Source organism: Capricornis sumatraensis, chromosome 3 (assembly GCF_032405125.1).
Source record: "Capricornis sumatraensis isolate serow.1 chromosome 3, serow.2, whole genome shotgun sequence".
Classification (NCBI taxonomy): domain Eukaryota; kingdom Metazoa; phylum Chordata; class Mammalia; order Artiodactyla; family Bovidae; genus Capricornis; species Capricornis sumatraensis.
The window spans coordinates 141961895-141989449 of NC_091071.1; the positions used below are offsets into that span (position 1 = coordinate 141961895).

Below are 27555 nucleotides of genomic sequence, written 5' to 3' on the forward strand. Positions count from 1 at the left end.
TCTAATTATTATTCTAGTGCCAATTTTTGAAATGTTTGCATTTCTGTTATGAAATCATCAGATTAAGAAATTTAATTTGACTCTTAAGGAAGCTTTCTTATAATGACATGATTTATTTGAAGATACCTTCACAGATTATTTCTTTGGGGGAAAGAATTTTAATTAATTAAGAGAAATTACTGTTGGTTTGGATAATGTTCAAAACTAATTCTCTGGGGAAATGGAAACCAGAAATTTCCCCTGGGGCTGATATGACTGGGCTTATCACCCATCTTATAATGATATAAATACTATTCCTTTTGGTCCCATGGGAAACTTGGCTCTTCAGTAGCCATCTATAGAAAATACTATGTTAAATTGAGAGAACTATTCAATACACACTTATATTTACACTGGAACTTTAGAAAATGTTAGGTGAGGCTACAGTCAGTACAGTATTCAAGAACATGATGAGAAATGAAAGATTTGTGATTAATGCCTCCATTAAGGCATTAAAACATCATTTCCAAGTTTCCAAGGGAATCTTTTCTTAATTAATTTTTATTGGGGTTTAGTTTCTTTACAATGTTTCTATTGTACAGAAAAATGAATCAGCTGTACATATACATAGTTCCCCTCTCTTTTGGACTTCCTTCCCCTTCAAGTTGTCACAGTGCATGAAGTAAAGTTGCCTGTACTATACAGTATATTCTCATTAGTTGTATATATATTAACTTTTTGTTTATTTGTTTTATTTTTGGCTGTGCTGGGTCTTTGTTGCTGTCTAGTTGTTTCTCTCTAGTTGCGGCGCATTGCCTTATTGTGGTGGCCTCTATTGTTGTAGAGATTGGGCTGTAGAGCTTGCAGGCTTCAGTAGGTGTGGTACACAAGCTTGGTTGCCCTGCAGCATGTGGGATCTTCACGGACCAAGGATGAACTGGTGTCCCCTGCATAAAGAGCCAGATTCTTAACCACTGGACTGCCAGAGAAGTCCAGTTATATATTTAATACGTAGTATCAATTGTGCGAAAGTAAAAGTCACTCAGTCCTGTCTGACTCTTTGTGACCCCATGGACTATAATTCTCTAGGTCAGAATACTAGAGTGGGTATTATAAAGTTCCTTATTTTTTGTTCTTGCAATGGAAATATATGTGTTTTCTTACAAACAATTTAATAGAAATCTGTATTTCAGATTTTGTTTGTTGTTGTTTAATTGCCGAGCCATGTCCAACTCTTTGAGACCCCATGGACCTGCCGAGCTCCTCTGTCTATAGGATTTCCCAGGCAAGAATACTGGAGTGGATTGCCATTTTCTTCTCTCGGATTCGAGTTTAGCGTTATTTTAAAGTTATATATGGATCTAATGAGTCTTCACTCCTCCCTGTCTGTGCTCTACTGTAATAGCTATCCGTGAATTTCTGGAGGCTCTTGGTAAGATCACCTTCCACTAGATCAGGGTCTAATCCCCCTCTGTGGTCACTAGGAGATCACCAAAGAGCCAGGGAGAGTAGTTGAAGAGCTCAGAACAGACTTACTGTGGGTGGGGAAAGTAGCGAGTTCATGCTGACCATATAGAGCATCCAGAATGTGAGACAGTCCATTCGATGCATGATACAGGATGCTTGAGGCTTGTGCACTGGGATGACCCAGAGGGATGATACAGGGAGGGAGGTGGGAGGGGGGTTCAGGATGGGGAACACGTGTATACCTGTGGCAGATTCATGTTGATGTATGGCAAAACCAATACAATATTGTAAAGTTAAAAAAAAAATGTGAGACAAAGAGGAGATCAAACATGGCTTCTACTCTCTCTTTTAACTGTTTTTACTCTTTTGTTTTTCCTTAAAGTTTTCTTTTAGCTGAATGACTTTCAGTTTGACATTACATTTAAACTAGAATGGATGTAAGACGGGAAAAATAAAATCATCAACAGATTAACTGAACAAAACAAAACCACTATCCTGTAGGATCTGCACTCCTTCACTAATAAGGTACTTCTAAAAGCCCTTAAAGTCAAGACTCGGCTAAAGATGATATAATGCCCATCCCTAGGTACAGGGGGCACTCACAGGACAGGCTGCTGGACTTCACTGTTTTAGGAAGATTCTTGGAGACAGGTTGGTGAGTTGGCATGTGGGGAGAGTAGCATGGCACACAGAGTTAGCCCACCGTAAGCCTCCAAGATTTTCGTACTGTAATTATGGGAAGCCACATTTTTAAAAGATAATACATTAAAAAAAAATTTGGGAAGCCACATTTTTAAAAGATAATACATTTTAAAAAATTGTTTCATATTGGAGTATATTTGAGTAACAATGTTGTGTAAGTTTTATACGTACAGCAAAGTGATCCAGGTATACATTTTTAATGCTGCAATAATTTTGCTTAAAAATGGTTGCATGTTCACTGGCCTATAGTAGTTTAAAAAACATTCTCAGCATTCTATCATGTATACTATCATGTAAGAATTGAATCGCCAGTCTATGTCTGACGCAGGATACAGCATGCTTGGGGCTGGTGCATGGGGATCACCCACAGAGATGTTATGGGGAGGGAGGTGGGAGGGGGTTTCATGTTTGGGAACACATGTAAGAATTAAAGATTTTAAGATTTAATAAAAAAAAAAAAAAAAAAAACATTCTCAGAGTGTGAGGGTAAAACCCTACCTCTGAAGCAAACTTTTGTGTCTGCAAATACTAAAGGTGGCTGATGTGATCCTGGGGAGCCCAGGGGAACCCAAACAAGGCATTGGCAACCGTCACTTTGGGAACAACCGTAATTAGAGCAGCTGGAATATTTGCCATCTCATTGGTTTATTTGCTCTTTTTTTAAAGCTTAGACTTTAGTCTTATTTTTATAAGTTTTTTTTTTTTAATAAATCAGTCATGTATGGCTTGATTATAGATGTCAAGTGGCTGCTGGGAGCTTTAGGTAAGAGCCTTTCATGAGCACACAGTCCTCGGTTTCCCTGACGTCTGGCTCCAGCCCTGCTGTCCCTGTCTCTCTGTGTCCCTCCTCCTGTGTTGATTTCTCCCTTCTCCTCCCTGCATTCCAGCTGCCCTTCAACTCTGTGGTGTCTGTTTATTTACCTAAATCTTAGCCTCTTAAATAAAGCATAATAATAGAATACTCTTCTGAAAAGAGCAGAAAAGAGGGAATTACATGGCCACTGACAGAATAATAGAAGAGGTGGAGAAAACATTTTAAAGAACTCCCCAGCAGAGGATCTGTTTCCTCCTTTGCCTCCTATTTATAGGAAGGCAACCTCCCCACTCCTTTGTTACTAGTAGCTCCAGGCCAAGTCTTCCCCTTTTGGTGAAATCTTAACGCTCTGTCCTTGTGTGTTTTAATATTTTTAAGATTACTGTTGGGATATATCTTGCATACACAAATACTGTTATAGAATTTCCAGAACACCCAGGAATGCTAATATAGTGGGTTCAGGTGCATTTCAGGGCTAGCTTTTATTTTGATATATTTTCTCAGCAAGTAAGTCATATTCTCACTCCATTAAGAAATCTTGGCTTTTTCAAATGGGTCATTACTGGCAATTTCTTTAGTAATAAAATGTTGGCTGCCACTGTTCAGAAAATAACTTGAGAAGGAAGAGGAGATATTTCAAATTAGCATTACAGAAGGGGGAGAGGTGGGTGCCCACTGAGGCCCCACTGTGCTAATTAAATTCTCATGGGTTGCCTCTTGAACAATACGCAGCAGAAGATGAAAAACCTGAACCAGCTGGAGATCACCCTTAATTGTAAACTCCACCCCAAGACGCCAGTCAGTTGATGAAATCCCTCTGCTTTCAGAGCTTTTAGCTCTTCGGGCAAAAAGTAGATTTGCCAGAATTTCATTTTTCCGGTCAGATGACTGGAAAATAACGTGTATTTTCCCTCTCTGGTGGAGCCTGTTTTAGAAAAAAGACATTTAGCAATGTACGTCTTTTCAAATGATCCAGCAGTCAAGAATGTCATCCTCAGAGTACGGGAGCTCAAGCAATGAACATCATCAGTTGACTGAATTCTTATTTCTTTAGGCCACGGCTGGAATTTGCGTGCTCACAGTGACCCCCCAAAATAGCCTGGTGCTCTGTCACTCGGTTCAGCCAAATGCTTTCCTGGTGTGCTGCTGTAGGTTGACAGTTTGCTCCCAGCAGGTGAAATTGGGACTGTTAGTGAATGAGATGCTTTCTTTATTGAGCACTATCTTCCCCAAACACATCCTGTGTCCTAAGAACTTATGAAAGGAATTCGGCAGCCAAGCGAAAAAGAGAAGAGTTGAAGCCAAGAAATTTCACATCAGCATGAACTTTATACAAGCCAATAGGTAATATCTGCACACGTGTATGTAGTTGTGCTAAGTGGTGAATAAATAGTATCTGAAGGCTGACATTGACACATCACAGTTGTCAGTGCACTTTTCTACAGATGATTTTATCTAATTCTTGCAGTAACTCTCTAAGGGAAATTGCATGGATAATCTCCATTTTACTGATGATAAAACTGAGGATTCAAAAAGTCGAAAGGTCTGCCCCGTAGTCTGCAGCGAGTAGGTCATAGGCCAAGGTTCTAACACAGCTTCCATGTCCAAAATATGTGTTATTTTTATTTCAAAGATCTGACTTAACCAAGTTCTCATCTGAATGCTTAGGAAGATAAACTACTGTCATCACTGCTATCATTTTTTTGTTTATTCATTCATTCAACATTTACTAATCACCCATTTTCAAATTGGGAAAACAGTAAGCCAGGTAGAAAGGACTTTTCATTGCATAAAACAGAGAAATTCGTATACACAAAATTAAAGTATTTAATTTTTTGGAGTACATACCTCAATTTTTCAATTTCTTCGGATGAATATTTATTAAGAACTTGCTTCTAGACAGGAAGTATAGTAGTATAAAAGAGAATATATGTAAAAGAAAATGGCCCCTGCCCACCTAGAGCTTACAGAGTAGTTGGGGTGGGATGGGGTGGACTTTAAGCAAATAGTACACAGTGCTGTTGATAGGTTAAGGAAATAGAAGTGGAAATTGCTACTACCTCTTGGGACAATTTGATAATATGACAGCCTTACTTGAAGTGCTTTGTATGTTCTTGTATGGCTTAATATTTTTTGTCCTTCAGTTGTTTTGATTTTAAAATAATATGGGAAGAAAAAGAATCCATATATTTGATAGGAACCAATGACTTCTAGAAATCAATAGTGGCTCATTGGCCTGGTGACTCAGTGGTATAGAATCAACCTGCAATGCAGGAAATGAGGGTTCAATCCGTGAGTCAGAAAGATCCCCCAGAGAAGGAAGAGGCAATCACTCCGGTATTCTTGCCTGGGAAATCCCATGGACAGAAGAGCCTGGTGGTCTCCAGTCCATGAGACTGCAAAAGAGCAGGACGTGATTTAGCAACTAAACAACAACTTCTAGTATTGAAATAAAGCAGAGAAAAGGGTGGCATGTGAATTTGTTTCCATTTCAATAAGCTGCAATTAACAACAAAAGGTGTGCATGAATGGTAAGTTGCTTCAGTCGTGTCCACCTCTGTGCAACCCTATGGACTGTAGCCCACTAGGATCACTGTCCATGGGATTCTCCAGGCAAGAATACTGTAGTGGGTTGCCATGCTCTCCTCCAGGGGATCTTCCCAATCCAGGGATCAAACTCAAGTCTCTTATGTCTCCTGCATTGGGAGGCAGGTTCGTTACCACTAGCGCCACCTGGGATAGTTCATATGAATGCCAAAAAAGTGATAAAAACAAGAACCAGGAACCAGTGGACAGAGACATTCTTGGAGGGGACTAGGGAGTGTTCTTAGAGAAGAGAGCTGCAGTTCAACAAGGCGTTGCCAGACATAGAGGAAGTACGGAAAGTGGGAGAGGGAGAGACAAGGAGGCAAGAAGAGGACTTCACAGAAGAAAGAAGAAAAATATGAAGCTTGAATGAAAAGGGCATTTATTAGGTCTACAGAATAACTAGTCTGAGAAGATGTGAGGGCTCGTGGTGGTAGAAAATCGGAGATAAACTTGAAAAAGTACAGTCACAGTATGCAAGTCCTTGCAGCCAGGCCAAGAAACTTAGATTTTGTCACTTTGACAGAGGAATTTTGAACCTGAGAGGGAAATCATGAAGTGACATCTGGCTTGATAAGTTTCATGGCAGCTTTGTTTCCTTGTTTCCGTCCCCAGACCCTTCTCTTTACACCACAGGAACCTGTGCACCTGCATTAACTTAATCGAACATGTTTAAAATGGTTGATGTTTGTATAAAACTAGAAACAAACAGATGGCTTTCTGTTAAGCAAAGAAGCGTTATTCAGATATATTCTGAGTTCTGAGCAGAAAACAATAGTGCAACACATCAGTAAATGAAAACACTGACATGGGTAGCCTCTTGATGCCCGAGGTTCTCTATATTCAGGGTCAATTCATATTAAGAAAACATTTTAAAAGATGAATATTTATATAACAAATATATATCCAATCAGAGTCAGCATTTGTTAATTTAGCAAAATAAGATTTTAGCTGGTATCACTGAGCGCTATTTCTTGTCAACCCTTTTCAACAAGGAAGGAATCTAAAGATGGCCCTAAAATAGCCACTGGGTATCTCATCATGCCTTTTTCACTCTTGTGGTGGAGAATTGTACTGCTCACCCAATCTCCATCTAACTTTCATGTTTCTCAAACCCTTGCATTTAGCCAGAGCCCATGTGGTTGGTTTAGTCAGGAGGCTGTGAAAGGCAGTGATGAGTGTCATTTCCTTGTTGAAGCACTGAGGGGCCAGTGCACAACCTTCCAGATGTCTTCCTCTCCTGGTGCAGTAATCAGATGCCATGAGTTAGTTGAGCCACAAGAAGAATGTTTGCTGGGTCATCACCATGGAGTGAGGTGGCCTGGAGAGTTACTCTGCTTATATCAGGATTTGCATGAATAGTTTATAAACCTTCATTCTCTAAAGACTCAGTGACTTAAACCTGACTTTTCTGACTAATCCAATCCTTTATCCTTCACCTATTTGTATCCTCTTTTTACTGCCCTGAATTATGTTGAGAGTCTTTGGACAAAACTAGCTAATTTCTATTAAGTCATCTTAATGCAGTCTGCTAGTCCTTGGAAATAGCCTGAAATAGCAGGTCTGGGGATTAAAAAGGAGAATTCTGTCTATCTTACCTAGATTCTCTGGTTAATTGGAGACTGTATGTTTTGAAATAGGACTTATGTTAACTGTCCTTAGTTCTTTCAAGGGTACATTTTTAAGCATATTTCCTTTGCAGGAAACATAATGTTCTCCTAAAAGAACTCTGGCAGAAAAAGAAGAAGATCCTTTCTCTGCTCTGTTCAGCTAGCAGTGAGTTTGGTTCACTGTGACTTTCAGTTACTCGTGGATAATCAGTGATAATGAACTGCTTCTAAACCTTTAGGGGATAGAAATGGTTGAGCAGCATGTTGAACTAAATGGTTTATGTTGGTAGCTACTCCCTGTTTAAAGACCGCTGGGTTGTGGATATTTTCCCAGCGGTATTGGCCATTTAGTTGAAATCTTGTTATCCTGGACAAGCGCACCGAATTACATGAACTGTTCAAAATCTCATAAACCATATTGATAGAGGTAGAGAACGATGTTAATATTAGTTTATTTGAGAGCTAACGCTAGCTGATGAGGTTAAGCTTAGCCTGCAGAAACGCTTTTCAGGATTCCAGCAATCTCAAGCACCTCAGTGTTTAGGTTATCTGACAAAAGTCTGTCAAAACATGCAAAATAACCAAATGAAACTTAATGCTAGAATGTATTTCAAAGGTTAATGGAAAGTATACTCTGGTCTAGCAATCCAGGAAAGATTTCATCATTATTTTATTGCTGAATGAACTGTGGGTTCTTGTATCATTGGGGAAAGCACACCTTGGTAATATTTTCTCTGTGAGATTCTGAAAGTCTACATCAATTTATCATTCTAATTTCAACCCTATACGTGTCACATACCTTGCATATAAATAGACCACAGCTAAATGTATATTATATGCAGCCTAAGTGCACTATCGGCACATCCTATTTATCTGAATAACCCACCTGATAAAAGCTGAATTGTTTATAGCTGAACAAGTGTTTGTCCTGGGTTCCTCCTTCAACGATACACTCATCTTACTTTGTGAAGCCAGTGCACATCCTATTCTCTATCACTTGTAGGCTAGCCTTTATATCTTGTTGTCAATCAGTTGACTTTGTCAGGTGTCGGTCATGATTCTCAACAATGTTCAAATCCAGTTCTAAGTGGTTCTGGAAAGTGGCATAAGCAAACCTGATACAATCAATGGAACAACTGAGTAAATTTCAGTTTGTTCAAGAAGCTGAATATATTGAATAATAGATGTGCTAAGTAGTTTCAGTAAATTGCAATTTTTCAGAGAAGCCACAAAGCCTTTATGGTTGAACTTGTCCTTAACCAGAGTTGAAGACCTGAAACCAACTCTTGGGGTCTATCAAGTCTGAAAGGCTTTCCTACTTTACTATCATGCTAGGAAGGGCATTTAAACTGTCTTGGCCTCAGTTTTCTCATCTTTAAAATGGGGAGAATAAGAGTTGCCTACTTAGAGGGTGATAGAGAAGAATAAGTGAATTAATGTATATGAAGTGCTTGGAACATTGTCTGAATGTCTGGCAGATTAATAAATGCCATATAAGCATTTGCTAGGATTATTTTAGGGATGTTTCAGCCACTGTAGCAAATACTAAAACTATGGAATATAATATTCTTAACAAAATTGTGCTAATTTAAACCTTTTGATATGGAATAAAAATGATCACCTCTAATTGCACTGTGTTAATTTAAAACAGCTGTTCAAGTTTATATGCCTTATGGAATAGGCCATAAGTTGCTTTTTAAAAATAATTCCCAAATGGCATTTATCTTTTCTCATAAAATAAAGCCTAAAAAAGATAGTCATTTTAATTTTATAATAAACCAAAGAACTCCACAAAAATATGGATGATGGGTAAATGGGGCATTATTTTTATGATGAATGAATACTGGGTATGTTCAGCTTTCCAATAATCATCTCATACTGTGGCCAATAATTCTCTAATTCCTGTGGAGTGAAATTAGCTTTTAAGTGTTTAAGGCTGGAATTTCTCTCATTCATGTATAACTATTGAGTTAATTTTTGGAAAAAAAACTTTAAAAGCCAGGAGATTGTTTTTTAATATTGTTTTTAGTGTTACTCAAATGACAAACATGTCCCTTGATAACAGGTATAAGCGAATATTTTCTGTGGCAGGCCAGATAGTAATATTTAGGATGATATATAAATATATGAAGGACCACACAGTCTGTCACAACTGCTCTTCTCTGGCAGTGGAGCCTGAAGGCAGCCGTAGACAACAAGGAAATGAATGGACATGGCTGTGTGCCCAAAACACTATATTAGGAAAAACAGGCAGCATCAGGATGGATGTGGTCTGTGGATCATAGTTGATCTCTGTTCTATAGAATTCCTATTTTTACTAGGGTAAAATATACATGCAGGCATATATAATTGTATACTTGCACATGTATACATGTGTGCATGTTGATTTGAGAATCATAAAGATGAAACGAAAAAAATATGCACATTTAAGAATTTAAGGAAGGGCTTCCCTGGGGATCCAGTGGTTGAGAGTCCGTCTTGCAATGCAGGGGACATGGGTTCGATCCCTGGTTGGGGAACTAGGATCCTGCATGCTGTAGAACAGCTAGGCCTGTGCACTTCAACTGGGGAGCCCGCCAACCACTAGAGAGTCCATGCACCACAATGAAAGATCCCACATGCCTTAGCTAAGACTGTAAGCAGGCAAATAAATAAATTGGTTTTTTTCAAGTTTAAAAAAAAGAATAGAAGGAAAAGAAGGAATTTAAAGAAGAAATAAAGGGTGGTACTTTATTTAGTATTCATTGATTAATTACCCAAAGACTCTTTCTGAACATGGTCCAGAACTGGTTTACCATTTTTATTTTGTTCTGAAATCAACCTATGAGGTTTCACTTGCTTTTGATCAAAACTACCCTTTAAAATTCTTTAGTCTTGTTATTGTGTATAGAACTCTATATAATAGAGTCTTATTGTGTATAGAACTAATATATATTCCAAATTTGAGAATCACGGAGCAAGACTAAAAACAAAGGATAGTTGTGTACAGAGTTCTGGGTGGTTGAATATTTTTTTCCTAAAATATCTCTCAAGTTATTTGAGGGAATGGAGACTTCTACTATATTTCTTCCTGTCTGCAGAATTTTCTTCATTTTTATAATGTTAAGCCTTTCGGTCTTTAATGTGCATTAATAGATTTGTTTTCTACTGTACATTGTATGTGGATTCCTGCAGGTTAAGTGACTTATATATGTAAAAGCACGTAATACAGGTCCTTACCTGGTCAATGGTTGTCACTTTTGCATCAGACTCCTGTCTGTTTATGTCCATATACACATTTTTCTTTGAGGAATCACAGATAAGAACTGAACGCCCTGTTCTATGTCTTTCCAAGTTTGCCCTTTCTTCTGGGTCTTTAAGAAGAGTTAATAGTTATTGGTTTGATTCTGAGGGCTCCTTACTGTTAGAGCAGCATCTTTCTTGAGAATGTGATGGGGTCTGTTTTACCAGGTGTGAAATCACATAGGCCTTGGTGAAGACACACAGAGATGCGTAGCTTTAGTCACCTATTTTAAAATAGGTTTTTGTTTAGTCACTAAGTTGTGTCCAACTCTGTGTGACCCCATGGACTGCAGCACACCAGACTTCCCTGTTCTTTGCTATCTCCCAGACTTTGTTCAAACTCATGCCCATTGAGCTGGTGATGCTGTCCGTCTATCTCATCCTTTTCATCCCCTTCTCCTCCTACCCTCAATTTTTCCCAACATCAGGGTCTTTTGCAATGAGTCGGCTCTTCACTCAGGTGGCCAAAGTATTGGAGCTTCACCTTCAACATCAGTCCTTCCAGTGCATATTCAGGGTTAATTTCCTTCAGGATTGCCTGGTTTGATCTTTTTGCTGTCCAAGGGACTCTCAGGAGTCTTCTCCAGCACCACAATTCAATTGTAAGAGCACAACTTAAAAATGGGTCTCGGTTCTGCCCCTTGCATTTAGTGGAATTCTAAGCAGAACTACTAATCCAGAATGACTTTTAGTATCCTGAATGTCAAAATAAGTTTAGTACTCTAGAAAGAAAATGTAATTAGTTGATTAAAAAAAAATTCCCTTCCAGCCTGGCTATAGAGAATCAATGCAGACTGGGCTAAAGGCCCAGTCTTTTAAGGCTTACTGGACATAATTAATGATTTACCAGGATGAATATATTCTCTTGGGAGAGATTACAATTGCCTGTTATTTATTAGCTGAAAACAATTTAAACAACTTAAAATATTATTATAATAAAATTTAATTATATTAAAATATTTAAAATATTATTCACTGGAGTGAAGCTAAAAAGTAAAAAAAGTCTGCAAAAGTTAGCCTTTTTACTTCTCTATTCGAAACACTCAGAAAAGGACCTTGCTCTTTATAAATGCTCAGTGTATAACTATTAAGAACCATCATGAAATTCATCTCATAGTCTCATATTTACACAATATAAGAATAAAGCCGTAAGTTGAATTTGATATTGACCTACATAATGTAATTGTAACATGTGGATCAGAGATTAAATTATTAATTTCCTAAATTCTTTTTTTTTTTTAACAGAAAGAAACCAGAACATATTATCAACTCTTTGAGAACACAATATAACAAACTTTACCATTTTAATACTTCTTAAAACAGGTAAGACCCTAGCCTCTCTAAAGTAAAAGAGTTACACATAATTGTGAAAAATAACCACTTATTAACTGTATTTTTAAAAAAAATTTTATTAAATAAATTTTAATTCATTTTAATAAGGGAAAATATACATGCCTTTTATAGCTAATACATTTAGGATTATTAAAATGACCTTTTGTAATGTTTTAAATGCTTTCATAGTAAAAGAACAAAAAAATATTTCTCTGAAATGAGGACTGAATTAAGCCTGTCTCTCCTGCTATGGTTAACAGAACCAATAGTGTTTTCTCAACACTTACTATGTGCCAGGTGTGGTCCTACGTGACTTAGCTCATATTAACTAAACGTATAACAGCCCTGTAAGTAGCTATAAGGATGCTCATTTTGTAGATTGGGACGTGAGGCAGAGAGAAAGAGGGCAGGTAGTTGTAGAGATTCACCCAAGGTTGTATACTTGGGTCTGGGAGCAAGTCACTGGGAAAAGTATCAGCCCAGCTATTATTGTGAGGCTGGTTGTGACAGAAATGTCTAGTCATCAGATTCTCCTTGTTTTGAGTTGATTCTATCTGAATTTAAGGAAGAAAAATTACAATGCATTTACCAAAAAGTCATGACAGACAAAATTTATTTGATGTTTGTACTTGCTACCTTACAATTGTTGCATAAGTAAATGAAGGAACATATATATTTTAGCTCAGTGTACAAGCAGAAAGAATATTTTGTTTGATTTCATATCTTTCTTTAGACTCAATTCCTATGATAAAAGCAGAATAATATTACCAAAAAAATAAAGATGAGTGATTTCTTATTCTAGGAGATGAATAATGCATTTTCATTAAATTTCTTGCTGTTGAAACTACTGAATATACAATCTTAAATTGGCCATAGCAATATGAACTTTACTGCTTTAATTATTTCTCTATTATTTTATTTTTAATCAAGAAAATCTACAAAATTTTCAGAGTGAAATATAGGAAATATTGGGGCTTCCCAGGTGGTGCAGGGATAAAGGCTCTGCCTGCCAATGCAGGAGGCACAAAGAGACATGAGTTCAATCCCTGTGTAGGCAAAGATCACCCAGAGGAGGAAATGGCAACCCAATCCAGTATTCTTGCCTGAAGAATTCCATAGACAGAGGAATCTGGTGGATTATAGTCTGTGGAGTCACGAAGGAGCCAGACATGACTGTGTGGCTGAGCACAAACACACACACACAGGAAATATTATGATAAATACCCAAGGATCAGCCCCATGAATTTGAAAACATGCTAGCATTCAGCTTTGTTGAAATCTTTTCTAAAGAAACAAACTTTTCCTTTCTTCCTAAAATGTGTCACAACCCTGAAGATGATATACCCTTCCTGTGTTTAATGACTTCCTAACTTTAATGACATATGTATGAGATAATATTCCATAGGATCATTTACATTTTGACAGTTTACATAAATGGTGTCATACTGCAGATATTCTTTTGAACCTTGCCTTCACCCAGCACTGTATTTAGAGATTCATCCATGTTAATACATGAAGATCTGATTGACTCATTCTGTCATACAGTTGACTCATTTGAATGTTTTAGTCATCTGGTTCTCAGTATTGTTATTTATTTCTAAATAACTTTCAGCTTTTGGAAGATTTAATGCTAAAATGGCTTAAGTGTGGCTTTCAAAGCATCTCTTGAATTTTATAAGAGATCCAAATATCTTAATATGTGATATCATGCCAATTCTGTTTCTGTTTCATTTTTTTCCTATTAGAAAAACTTTTGGTTATGGGCTTTTTTTTTTTTTTTTTGGCTCTGAGTAGCTTGCTCAGTAATGGTATTCATATTTTTTTACTGCTTTTGCCATAATGCAATAATTACAATCTGTTTTATTTCTCCATAGATGAAATACTGACTATTCCCAAATACAATATTTGGCAATCTTTACAAAGGTAAATATTACCTTTGAAATTTAAAAGATGCATGAAAGAAAAACACTCTTGTTTGGCCCCTATTAATTGTTCATATTCCCTTCAAAAATCATGAGAGAAACTTTTAAAAAAGGATTTTTTTCTTATTTTTCTCTATCACTACATTTAAGTTTATAGTTCATTTAAGGTAAAAGAAATATCAATATATATACCAGTAAGATTTATAGACATTGAATATTTTATAATTTTTTTATTTTCTTTTTAAATTTATTTTTGATTGGAAAATAATTGCTTTACAATGTTCTGTTGGTTTCTGCTGTACAACAATGTAAATCACCATCCCCTCCCTTTTGAATCCCTCTCTGACCCCGACCCCATCCCACCCTTCTAGGTTGTCACAGATTACTGGATTGAGCTCCCTGTGTTATGTAGCAACTCCCATTATCTATCTGTTTTACATATGGTAATATATGTTTCAATGCAACTCTCTCAATTCATCCCACCCTCTTCTTCCCCCACTGTGTCAAATAAACAACTCAATCAAAAAATGGGCAGAACACCTACACAGACATTCTCCAGAGACATAAAGATGACCAGCAAACACGTGAAACGATGCTCAGCATCACCAATTATTAGAGAAATGCAAATCAAAACCACAATGAGGTATCACCTCACACTGGTCAGAGTGACCGTCATCAAACAAATCTACAAACAATAAATGCTGGAGGGGGTGTGGAGAAAAGAGACCCCACTTGCACTGTTGTTTCCTGAAGGGAATAAATTACTACTCTGAGGGTTGGGAGAGAAAGAAGAGAGAAACTAAACTTTGTTGGGCAAATATAAATACATGTAAGATTTACTGTACAGCTTGCAGGTCACAAGAGCAATGTAATTTTGCAATTGAGGCCCATATATTTCAGGAAACTTAATAAGATCATATAGTGGTTGCATAGCCTAGATTCAAATTCATCTGTCTCAGACTTAAAAGCTAAGCTCCCTACCAGAAAAAGAATGGGGGAAACATACCCTGTTTGATGTGTAAATAGCAGTTTCATTTATTCCACCAATGATGTTAGGGTCGTTTTTTGAACGTTGAGGGGACTGATATGAGAAAAGTAAGGAAGGCACCATATCTACCCAGAGAGAAAAACAGGATATTGATAATGGCTTTCAGTGATCCCATAATGGTGACTATTAGATATCTCTATTTTGCTATGCTATCTTAACACTGTATAGGATAACAGGAGTGAAAAGGCTTTGTAAATGTCAAAAGCTTTGTAATCATGTGCTAATACTATTGATTATTTTGTAAAATTTAGAATTGAATGTTTCAAACTTAATACATGTAATTCTTAGTGTAAAGATTGATAATCTCTCTGACATTTAAGTCTTAATACTTCATTTAATATCAGCATCTTTTTGACACAAAAGCCCCATGTAAACATTTAGAGTATAGTAAACAACTCTGACAGTTGCATTATTTCTGGACTCCACTACCTATTAGAGGCATAGTATTTAACCTAATTAAGCCTCATCACAGATAGTAACAGTAACAAGCTCATCTCTGTCCAGAATCTAACCATTTCTCATTGTCTTTACCTGTTTTGTTGGAATCCACTCTCTCTCACCTTAGCTAATGCAATAGCCTTCTATGCTCAGTCTTGCTCTTGTATAATCTATTGTTCACATAGTCTGATCTTTTATGAATCAATTGATATGACTCTCTCGTTCAAAATTCACCATTGGCTATCTTTAATAGTCAGAAGAAAACCCACACTCCTACTATGGCCAACAAGGTGCTATATCAGCTGACATCTTCTACCTCCCTGACATCATCTCCATATCCTCTCTATGTAATGTAATGTGATATTCTGACATTGTGATATTCTGGGCTGTCTCTGGACTGGTGTCTCTGTCTTGGTGGACCCTCACTTTTTGAAGGACTAGAGAGGTATGCAAGGGTTACTTTGGAATACATACATTATCTTTAATGAATACCAGTGATGGTTGTTGCCCTTTTCAGGATTCTTTCAGTTTGCCCATCACTTCTGAAATGCTGAGGAACTTTCCTGCCTCTTTTTGATGCATAATTTTATAGCATTTTGATAATATTGTATCCTACTGATATGTAATCTTGAATCTTAATTTATAGCATCAGAAAAACAAATTAGCTAAGTGGAAATGAGAAAGCGATTTTAAAAGCAGAAAATATTTATTTTCATATTCCATGTCATGTTTTGTCTATCTAATAATAATATTTGCCACAGCCTGACATTTCTTTGATATTTCTATATCTTCAGAATAGATTTACACATTTTCCTGAAATGTTGTTGGGTGAAGTTTATCCTTTAAGACAATATTCTGTAAAAATAGGGTGATTTTTTGTTTCATTTTTACAATATTCCTTAGGAGCAAAACTTGATGAGTATTTATACTGTTGAGAACATTTGGCAAGAGAAAGACAAACAGTAGGACCACAATACCCCAACAGTTAAGGGAAACTGAAAAAGACCTGCTATTTTCACCATCCTTTCTGAAAACAAGTACCTTTGACTTGTGCTGACTACTGTCTCATCAGCATTCAGCTCTGGTCCATGGCACTCTGTGCAAGTAATTTTAAAGGCAGATTTAAGCATTCTAAAAGTAAATTTTGTTGGTAAGTTAGAATATCAGATGTTCCCTGTATGAAAGCCTTTTCTAATCTCTACTATCAGCTGGCAGTCATACCCAGACCCCAAACCATTCTGGCTCTAACTGAGTAAGAATCTATTCCAGCGGTGAGGTTTTGAAGAGGGATGTCTCTTGGTTAACTCGAGACAGAAAGAGGAGACTTGCCCACATACTCTGGCACGAGTTAAAATAACAATAACAGTCCTCCTACTCGACAGCCTGAGTCATAAGCACATTCTACTGAGTTCTCTGCAATTCTGAGCAGATTGTTTGGGCTGCAATTCTGTAGGCAGAGTTGGGAACCACCTGCTGCAAAAAGGCTATAGTTCTTGTTCAGAGGATGCTGTTATTAAGTCTGGCCTTTTCACAGTGTGGCCAGATGGAGATAGGAAAAGACAAAATTTTGGTTTTGATGAGCACTTTTTCTAATGCTCAGAATAAAAGTAATGGTTATTATGCATTTAGTCCTTTCATTTGGCCATGAGTACAATTTCCTTAAGAAGGGAGGCTTACTGTGGGAATTCTTAAAATATGGTTGCCTTCAGAAAACTCTGTAGACCTATTGTAGCCTTTCTCAGTCAGTTTGGGGAAGGGGTGAAAGCCAATAAGAAATCTAATTTTTGCTTAAGCAGAAGAGGGAAAATTCTTTTCTGGTCACTGAAGTGCTTTATAATGCAAGTGCTGAGCACTAACCCCTTCAGCATGGGCCTCCAATGGGAAAGATTGAGGGCAGGAGGAGAAGGGGGCAACAAAGGGTGAGATGGTTGGGTGGCATCACTGCCTCGATGGGTATGAGTTTGAGCAAACTCTGGGAGATAGTGAAGGACAGGGAAGCCTGGTGTGCTGCAGTCCATGGGGTCACAAAGAGTCAGACAACTGAGCAACTGAACAACAGCAACGTTTATCTGAAACTTTGATGAGTTTCCATCTTCCTGACTCTTACATAATCCGGTTTTCCACCATGAAGCTTTGTCATATATATCAGATCATTTCTCTCCCCTTCTTAAAAGTTTTCTATAATATAAAGTTTCAAGCTCAGTAAGACTCTTCAAAACAGGACTCTAAGTAACCCCTTTTGGACAACCACCAATCCCTCTCTAACCGTAGCAGACTACTTGCTTCTTCAGCTTCAATTATTTCTCTTTGTACACCATGTTTGTCTCATATTGCTTATTGCCTTTGTTATTTCTACCTAAATATTCATTTTCCCCTTGTTTGACTTATAAAAGCCTGTGTCTTTTGAATTCAAATGTCATTCCTTCTATGAAGCTTTTTCCTCCAGCCTGAAAGGTAGTATTAATTGTGCCTTTTGAGAGAGGAAGCACTTTCATAGCCCTTTAATTGTATCTAGATTACAAAATAATCATCTTGCTGTGTAATTATTTTCATCTGTCTTTTTCCTCAGTTCTGTATAATCATCAAAGGCACATGTTTTGTCTTTGTTATATTTGTGTCTCCAGAACCATGTTATTAGATTTGAAACAAACTAATATTTAATACATTTTTGTTAATAGCTAATAACAACAATAAATAGTAAATAATGATTGAAAGAGTGAATAGGTGGTATATAAGTGAGGAGTTAAAGAGGTAAAAAACAAATGAGCTATAACTCAAGGTAGCAGATTCACAAAACAGGTTTTATGATTGTGGTTGTTTTTTAATTGTCATTTTTGTGTGTGTGTGTGATTGTTTGTTATGGATTTTTTAAAAAAGTATGTTTATAGTCAGAAGGAAGGAAGAAGCTGACACTGTGATTCTGCAAGATAATATTTAAGGAGATGTTGAGGGAGAATGAAGAGGGACTGTGGAGACAGGAAGTAGACCAGATGTAAAGTCTTCTATCTTCTACCATCTCAAGAAAGGCAGTGCTTTCACTTTGTCCTTGGCGAATATCAGACTGTCCTAAGATTCTCTGAAAATAGTTGCAAATTTTTTTGTCCACCTTGGCCACAAGGCAGGCATTAGAATAGGACCAACTTGATGGCTGGGCTCTTTGCTCCATCCATACCAGAAAAAGAGAGGGGTGTGAAGAAGGTAATTTAGGATGAGCAGCAGGAAAGGTTCTTGCCTCAAGCTGACTCTTCCTTCTCCCATTCCAGCACCCTTGACCTGTCCTAGCTGCTGTTGGGATCTGTTGTGCAGGCAGCAGATAGAGGATGGTTACTGAAATTTGTTTCTTTTAACCCTGTTACTTCTATTAGTCTCATCCCTTTTTTTTCTAATCTCATTATATATTTCTTCCAATTTTTCTCTAAGTACATTAATTAGGATTGGCTAAAAAAAAAAAAAAAAAAAAACTAGATTCAAAAGTGTGTTACAACTGTTATTGTTCATTTAACATTCCTGGCTGAGTGTTTGAATTTGGAGGATGTCTGTCTTCTTCATAGTCAGCTCGGTATCCAGATTCCTTTTATTTATAGCTTTACTTTGTTATTGTCTCCATTAAGCTGGTAGAAGGGAAAATACCACAGAGGAGCATATGGGAGTGTATATGAGCAAAACGTAGACACAGACAAATGACGCCTGCTCACATTTCATGGGTTAGAGCTGGGTCATGTGGCCAGATTTAAGTGCAAGGGAGGTTGGGAAATGTAATCCTACTGTGTGCTAAGGAAAAAGAAAGAGATTTTGATAAACTGCCAGTAGTCTCCAAAGGAAAATGCGTCTATGGCATTAATATATTTGAACAGCTAGATCAAATATTTCAAGCCCTGGCAAGAATAGATGCTATTCATATGTAGAGATAAAACTGTGAATCATAATTTCAGTATCATGTTAAAATAATAAATGTAAATACATCAGTTTATCAAAATTAATTCTTATGGGAGTACACAAATGAGATATTTTTAAAAGCCCTCCTTATAGAAATGAATGTTGTCTCCGAAAGGATAATGACTCAAAAAGCATAGTGCCTGATACTACTATTGGTTTTCTTCAATAGCTGCTTGCTAGAAGTATCAAATGATTAATTTATAGATGTAAGAAGCATCTTTGTAGGACAGGGCTTTCCTTGTGGCTCAGCTGGTAAAGAATCTACCTGCAATGTGGGAGACCTGGGTTCGATCTCTGAGTTGGGAGGATCCCTGGAGAAAGGAACAGCTACCCACTCTAGTATTCTGGCCTCGAGAATTCCATGGACTGTGAAGTCTGTGGGGTTGCAAAGAGTCGGAAATGACTGAGTGACTTTCACTTCACTTGTAGAACAAAATTAATATTTGTATTCTGGTAAGTTTCTAAAATGCATTATAAAAAGACATGAATTGAGATAGTCAAATAAAAACTCATTTCGAACTGAAGAAAAAGGTGTCCTTTTCAAGAAAAAATAAGTAAAGGTATAGTATTGAGGAAAATTTCTACTTTTGCAAAAATTTTTGAAGAATTTTGATACTTAAATGAACTCACAAGTAGTATAGGCCCCATATTATGTTTTTCATTTGTTTTATCAGTACTGTTTATTTGGAGAGCAGTGAATATTGTCATTTATATGGAGGGTAGCCATGCATCTGATTATTTTATCTGACTGGAATATGGTGTCATAGTATTGTATAAAAATCATTCAATTTTATAGAATATTTAGCTAATTATCTGCTAATAATTCTATCACAAAGTTTCAGGTTCCTGTGACTGTGGAACCCTTGTGTTTTCATGTACATACTGCATTGTAGTAAGCATATGATCGCTGATTTTCCTTGAAGGTTAAAACTCCTTTTCACTTTGAGAATTCGTAGCAATTTAACCAAGTTCTCATGGCATCAGAGAACTTTTTAAAATGAAGATACCCTAATAAAAATAGCTCTTCTAACAAGAAAAACAGTTTAATGTGTAAGAAGAATGAAAAGTGACAGGCAGAAATCCATCTTGGCTAAACCTGCAGGCTGATCCCTTCTGAGTGTCTCTGTCAGATCTTTCTTTCTTAGCAGTATAGTGATTTACTTAAACATGCTAATTTCTTATGATTGATTTGTTTACTCTTTTCTTTTCTCACCCACCTTTCCATACATACACACTTTTTTTTTAATGAATGTCAAAGATTCCAGTTGTACCATGTGCTCAGCAATTACTACAGAAGGCAGTTTGATTCTGAGACAGTTGTAGTCTGTAAGAGAAATTTAGAATTCACTAAAGCAAATACTTTAGTGAGGGGGCGCCAAAGCTTGACTCATTTAAAACCATTGTGAGCCAAGCTCTAGGAAAGATCCGGTAGTAATCAATCTTGAATGAAGAGCAAAGGGCCAAAACAATCAAAAAGACGTTTTTTCCAAGACAGACCACTGTGATACTAGAAAGTTCTTGCTACTGGGAAGCAGCATGTAAGCCTTTTTGTTTGGGGTTTATGTATTCCTTTTTGTTTACAACTTGAGTGGGTCTTGCCTTTGAAGCCTAAGAATTCTAAAGGAAGCTTTGTTTTAAAAGGAAGAGAAATTGCAAAGCAGAGTAATTTAAGATAATGTAACATAATATACATGCACACTCAAATATAATATTCAGACATTTACCAACTATGGATCATTTAAATATACACTACAGAAGGATTGTTTGAATGAAACATGAGAGCAGGGAAATTTTTCAATGAAGCTATGTAGGGAAGTAACATACTGATGTATAATTTTTATATAATTTTCTCATTGCAGAGCTGAGTGACTCTATTATGTAATTTAATTAAATCCCCTTTGTTTGTTTTTGCTTTTGTTTTCTTTAGTTTAGGAAACAAAGCCACAAATATATTGCTGCAGTCTATATCAAAGAGTGTTCTGCCTGTTTTCCTCTAGTAGTTTTATAGTGTCTGGTCTTACATTTAGGTCTTTTATTCATTGGGTTTTTTTTTTTTTTTTTTAATCTGGTTTTGGAGAATGGTATAGTTTCACTTTTTTTACTTGTAGCTGTTCAGTTTTACTAGCACTACTTATTGAAGAGACTTCTTTTTTCCATTGTATATTGTTGCCTCCTTTGTCATAGATTAATCGTGTGGGTTTATTTCTGGGCTTTCTCTTCTGTTCCATTCACCTGGGTCTGTTTTTTGCCAGTATCGTGCTGTTTTGATTACTATAACTTTATGGTATAGTCTGAAATCAGGAGTGTGATTCCTCCAGTTCTGTTCTTCTTTCTCAAGATTATTTTGGTTATTTGGGGTCTTATGTGTTTCCAAACAAATTTTAAAACTCTTTTTTCTAGTTCTGTGAAAAGTGGCATTGGTATTCTAATTAGGGATTTTATTGAATCTGTAGATTACCTTGGGTAGTATAATCATTTTAACAGTATTGATTCTTCCAACCCAAGAACATGGTATATCTTTCCATTTGAAATATTTGTACATAGATACTACATTGAAAATCCTCCTAATTCTTATTTTTTAAGAGTTTAAATCATGGCAGGTCTCTTTTGCTACTGTTGTTTCTGGTGTCTGGAATCTGCTTGTCCTGTTAGCACCCTGTGATCAGAGCTGCCATCCCCTCTCAGATGATGACTACAGTAGCCTTCTACTTTCCTCTCTGTCTCCCCTCTTTTCCCTGTTGTGGTCTGCCTTCCACACAGCAGCCATAAAATATTTAAAAAGTTCGTACCACACTCCTCAGAATTCTGCAAAGGCTTCTCATCATACATTTTCTCCAGCTTTTTTGAAATATAATTGACATTTAACATGTAAATTTAAAGTATTCAATGTGATTTGATACATTTACATATTGCAAAATTATTACCACCAGAGCATTAACTATCACCTCCATCACCCCTTATAATTGTGTGTTAGTCACTCAGTTGTATCCAACTCTTTGTGACCCCATGTACTGTAGCTTGCCAGGCTTCTCTGTCCATGAAATTCTCCAGCCAAGAATACTGGAGTGGGTTTCCATTTCCTCCTTCAGGGGATCTTCCCGACCCAGGAATCAAACCCGGGTCTCCTGCATTGTAGGCAGATTCTTTACTGTCTGAGCCATCAGGGAATCATTTATTTTTTATGGAGGGAACATTTAAGATCTACTCTGTTAGCAACTTTAAAGTATACAGTATGCAGTATTTAGATCCCCAGATGTTATTGATCTTATAACTGAAAGTTTGTACCCTTTGATCAATATTTCCCCATTTCTCCCTCTTAGAAATAAATCCATACTCTTGACCCAAGTTCTGCAGGATCTAACACAACCTGGCTCCGCTTAGTTCTCGTAGCACTCTTCCTGCATCTTACTCCAAGTCAGCCTCAAATACAAGAAGTTAATTCACATCCCAAAGCCTCTGTATTTATAGCACCACCTCTTTCCTGGAGCATCCTTATCTGATTCTTTAAATAGCTAGCATCCTCCATGTTATTTAAGTCTCTGCTCCAAACTCATCTCCTCAGAGATGTTTCTCTGACTACCTTACAGAAAATAGTGGTTTCCTCTTGGCCCTGTTATCTTCTCATTTAAAATTTTGTATTAAATATGTGACATGTGAGGTTAAATAATTTAATATAAATTAATATTTAGTTCAAATTAAGTTTAAGATTTTAACTAGGTGTTTGGTTACTGTAAGATTACCTCATTAAAATATAACTTTCATGAGGGTGGGAATTTTGCATGATCTATGGGGCACTGAGTGACTTACCTTTGTCTCAAAATAAATATCTTATATCCTTTCCCCATCTCTAATCACACTACTACTACTTTAATTCAAACTCCTGTATGCCCTCTCAATGATTATCACATTATGACCAACTATCTGCTTTTCCTGATTCTGATCATAATCTTCTATATCCCTGCCAATGGCTCATTTTATCATTCATTATCAGTTTAAAGTTTCTCAGTGGGGTACCATAATGATAAAATTTGTACTACACAGCCTGACAGGATCTTCATCATCTGGACCCTTGCTGGGCATTCTGAAGCAGCCTTAATGTTTTCCAGCATGTTTCCAGTTCTATTCTACCCCTACATCATATTATTGCTGATTTTGTGCTTAGAATTATGCCACTATCCACTATGAATGCCCTTGAAGATTGAAAGCACATTTTGCCATTATGAAGTCTCTCATGACTTTTTTATTTTATAGGAACTTCCGTAGAATCCGTTTATCTCTATTAAGGCGTTTTTCATATTGCCACTTAAATATACGTTGACATGTTGATTTCTGTCAATACCTTCTGAAGACCAAAAGCTGAATCTTGCTGCTGTTGTTGTTTTTGTTCAGTTGCTAAGCCATGTCTGACTCTTTGAGACCCCATGGAGTTTAGCTTGCCAGGCTCCTCTGTCCACTGTCTCCCAGGTTTTGCTCAAATTCATGTCCATTGAGTCGGTGATGCTATTTAACCATCTCATGCTCTGCCGCCCTCTGAGTCTTGCTAGTATTTGCATATCCTCAGCATCTAGAACCATGCTTGTGACATAATAGATGTTTAGTGCATATTGTTAAATTTCACCAGAACAGAACATTTTCTAACCTCGTATGTCTCTTTTCTGCTCATGATTAAGGCACTGATTCACTTTTTTTTTCTCCTTTAGTTAAGAATGAGTGAGACAGTCTCTTTTCTTATTTATAAGTTATTCCTGTAAAGACTTTTATTTTGTCCTTAGAAATACAGGAAGATTTCATGAACTTTGTTTTGAACAAAAATCTATTGTACTGAGGGCTTCTGAGGTGATGCTAGTGGTAAAGATTATCTACCTGCCAATGCAGGAGACATAAAGAGATGCAGGTTTGATCTCTGGATTGGGAAGATCCCCTGGATGAGGGCATGGCAATCCACTCCAGTATTCTCACCTAGAGAATCTCTTGGACAGAAGAGCCTAGCAGGTTATAGTCCATAGCAAATCAAAGAGTCAGACACGACTTAAGCAACTTAGCACGCATGCACAACCTTTATAAAGAAGATAATGTAGGTAATCCGTATGCTTGCTTCTTGCTGAGAAGCCGTTTCTTAATCTATAGATTTACTTTTGATACCCAAGTTCTTCAGCATGGAATTGAAGAGAATTTCAAAAATGTTTTAGAAATTGTGGTGCCAGAGACAGGAAGATTTTACAGATTTGTCTGTTGCTTCTGTAAGTATACTAAGGTGAATTCTTGGATGTATAGATTAGAAATCTAAAAATCAAAGAGCGCTAACCTAAAGCTCAGACACTACTGCTGTGTTCCTTTTGCCTCAGTTCATTTGGAATCCCAGAAAGATGAGGTCCAGTCCACAGTGGCCCTTTCTTTCTTTCCTTTTTGAAAACATCATTACCAGCAACACTTCTAACCTGCCCAGAGATTTATCATTGGCCTTATCTGTCGTCTTCTCTTCCCTTTTCTTATGCCATTAAAAAAGCATAAAATTCCTATCCTTTTCAATGCAGTGGTTATATATAGTGTCAAAACTATATTGGGTTTAATAAAAAGTAAGCACTGCTCAGAGAATATATTTTAAAAATTTAATATGCTTCCTCAAAATTTGTGTGACTGTCAGAGAAATGTATTTGTATTTCACTTAAAATTAATTTAACATTTTTTACATTACAAATCATGATCTATTTGCTCGTGACCCGGTCCCATTTGCCTTAATTGCCTATGATGGGTCTATTTTTATATCAAGATATTTTTACCTATTAGTGCACCATACGATTTTGCCGCATCAGTGCCTATACATGCATTAAGACTTCTACATGTAAGACTGGAATATATGTCTTTGTAGACAAATTATTGTGACTATTTCTTTACTTGAATTTTTTTCAGCTCAGTTTTTAATCGTCTCGTAAACACAGACTTATTACATATATTTCAGGCCTGGAAGATTTAGCAAATTTATGCCACATTATATTCTAGAAGGTTGGGAGAATACAAGTGACAAGCCATGAAAGTTAAACTGATTTCTAGAATTCACTCCAGGGAACACAAAGATACGTCAGCTCAGAGAGAGAAATCAAAACAGTACATGAGGACTGACTGACCCAATGGGATCAGACATGAGTTGTGAAGGCATTCCAGATGATAAGGATTTCTCGAGCTGGTCCAACTTTTTTGGTCCAACTCAACTGATGGAGTGAACAAGGATACTTTCAACTTAACTCAGAATTCTCCTGAGTCACAATTATAGACACACAATACAACATGGCACACAGCCTGCTCCAAATCCAAAAGGAAAGAAAATGGAAAAAAGTTGTTCTGCTTTATATGACTCATACTTTACTTTTATGTGACTCATATTTTACCTTTCCCTGGAAGAAAACTAGCATTTATTATAATTAACTAGATTTTGGACTCTCCCTGGATGCTGTAGTTTAGTATATTTAAAAATGAAAGTTATACAAATATTTTGCATCTATCCATTTCTCTTTTCAAATATATATGACTCAGATCTATATTCATGTACCACTGATAGTGGCCTCTATCACTGCATTAACTGTGTTACCTTATAACATATTTCAAATACGTCTGACCTCTTCAGTATAGTGTAAGCTGTTTGCAGCCAGAATCCATAATTTAATCATCATTATATTTGAATTCTTGGTGTGAACCTAGTGTTCAACAAATGTTATTGAATTAGATTCTAGAAAGCATAATAAACTGATAATTGATAGCAATCTGAAAATTAAACAGGAGCTCAATACATGCTTTGTTAAAGGAATTTATTAATAGTGCCTCTTAAAGGGAAAGTCCAGTTCTTCAGTCTATTCAGGCTCTCTTTTCTCAATATTCTCCATTTCTTTGCTTCCATGTCTCATCAGATGAATCCAGATCTAACTAGGCCCATATGTCTTTGTAACCCACTGTCACATTTCAAATGACAAAAAAAATGAATAAAGAAAACTTTAAAGGTGGCGTCAAAAGAACCTCATGAGGTTCACACTGAACAAAAACAAAGCAAAGGAAAAAAAAAGAATTCCATCCTTTTTTTCAGTGTTCATCAAAAATCAAGCAAAATAGTTCCTAACACTGTAGGTCTAATGAAAGAGCACTCTTCAGAGCATGGTATATAACTGAACTTAACAAATCTGAACTTTAATTACAAACCAGACTCAAGAAAATAATACATTGCCTGTCAGAATAGTATAAGCCATGATGCTTCTCAAAACAAACAGATGGCTAGTAAGGTTTGTAAATAGGTAGATAATAGATAGGTAGCTAGATAGGTAAGACAGATAAAATAGAGAAACTTTAAAAGCAGTCTGGTGAAAAGAAGACAGATAGGTTTTGTTTTAATTGATTACATTTTTGAACATGGAATCTACCCTCTCATTTCAATACTGATCGCATCGCCACAGTCCAGATCTAGATGCTCCTTTTTCAGGTGACTTTCCCTAAGAGTTGCTTCTACATTTAATCATGCATCCTTCCAATTCACTTTTAATACCATTGCTGGATCATTCGTTCTAAAAAATAAACATGTCACATGTCACATCTTTTGTTGGAGCCCTCTGGCATTCAGAAGGAATCTAAGCATGGCTTACTACTCTTCTTAATTTTTCTACCCTTGCCTGCCTGTCAGCTTCCTTTCCCCGTGTCCCACTTAACCTCTGGACCACAGTGAACGATCTTCTGCTTTACATGTGTTCCTCATTCATTCGTGTAGTAAACACTTGTTATCAAACCTACTCTGTGCCATACACTGTATTAGGTGTTGGTGGTGGAAATATGAAATGCTCTCCCTCCAAAAGCTCACAGCTCCTTGATGAAGACAATATGGGGAGGAGCATCTAACACGGGGTGTAAACTGGAATTTGGGATGCCAGAAGAATGCTCATTATGGGTATCTTCTTGGAAGGTGTTGCATAGCCCAAGTAAAAAGTAACGCAGTTTGCAATTGTGATCATCCAGGCTCTATCTTCCTAGAAAAAGTCCCTCCTTTCTTTGGCTAACTTACTTGTCCTTTAAACTCAACTCGATGTTCCCTCCCCCGGGAAGTTTTGATTAACTTTCCAGCGTGGTAAGAACTGTCCATGTGCCTCTACAGATTCTTGTCTTTATCTGCATCACAGCATGACTTTTTCTTGTTGGTTTGCCCGTGAGCTCCTTCTGCATAAGGGCCGTATGTTTCTACTTGTATCCCTAGTGCATTCCCTATGACACATAGAGCCTTTCTTTTAATGTTTGGCAGACATTTCTCAAACAATTAACTGGCTAATGAATTAAGGTTTGTAATCTCACTTGGAAGACGTTTTAGAAGTCATATAGGCCAACATGCCCTTGAGTCTATAATGTTCATGACAGGGTAGGCATTCAGCTTGTGCTTCAGGACATCCATTGACAAAGAGTGCATTATGT

General features: G+C 36.8%; 1 protein-coding gene across 4 annotated transcripts in view; it reads left to right on the forward strand.

Annotated features, from left to right (window-relative positions):
• MAP2 (microtubule associated protein 2) overlaps positions 1 to 27555 on the forward strand; it is a 249811-nt gene that overhangs the window by 135029 nt on the left and 87227 nt on the right. For all 4 annotated transcript variants that reach the window (XM_068967679.1, XM_068967680.1, XM_068967682.1 and 1 more), the window contains exon 4: positions 11686 to 11763. The gene's annotated coding sequence lies outside the window, so the exon portion shown is untranslated. The remainder of the gene's footprint in view (positions 1 to 11685; positions 11764 to 27555) is intronic.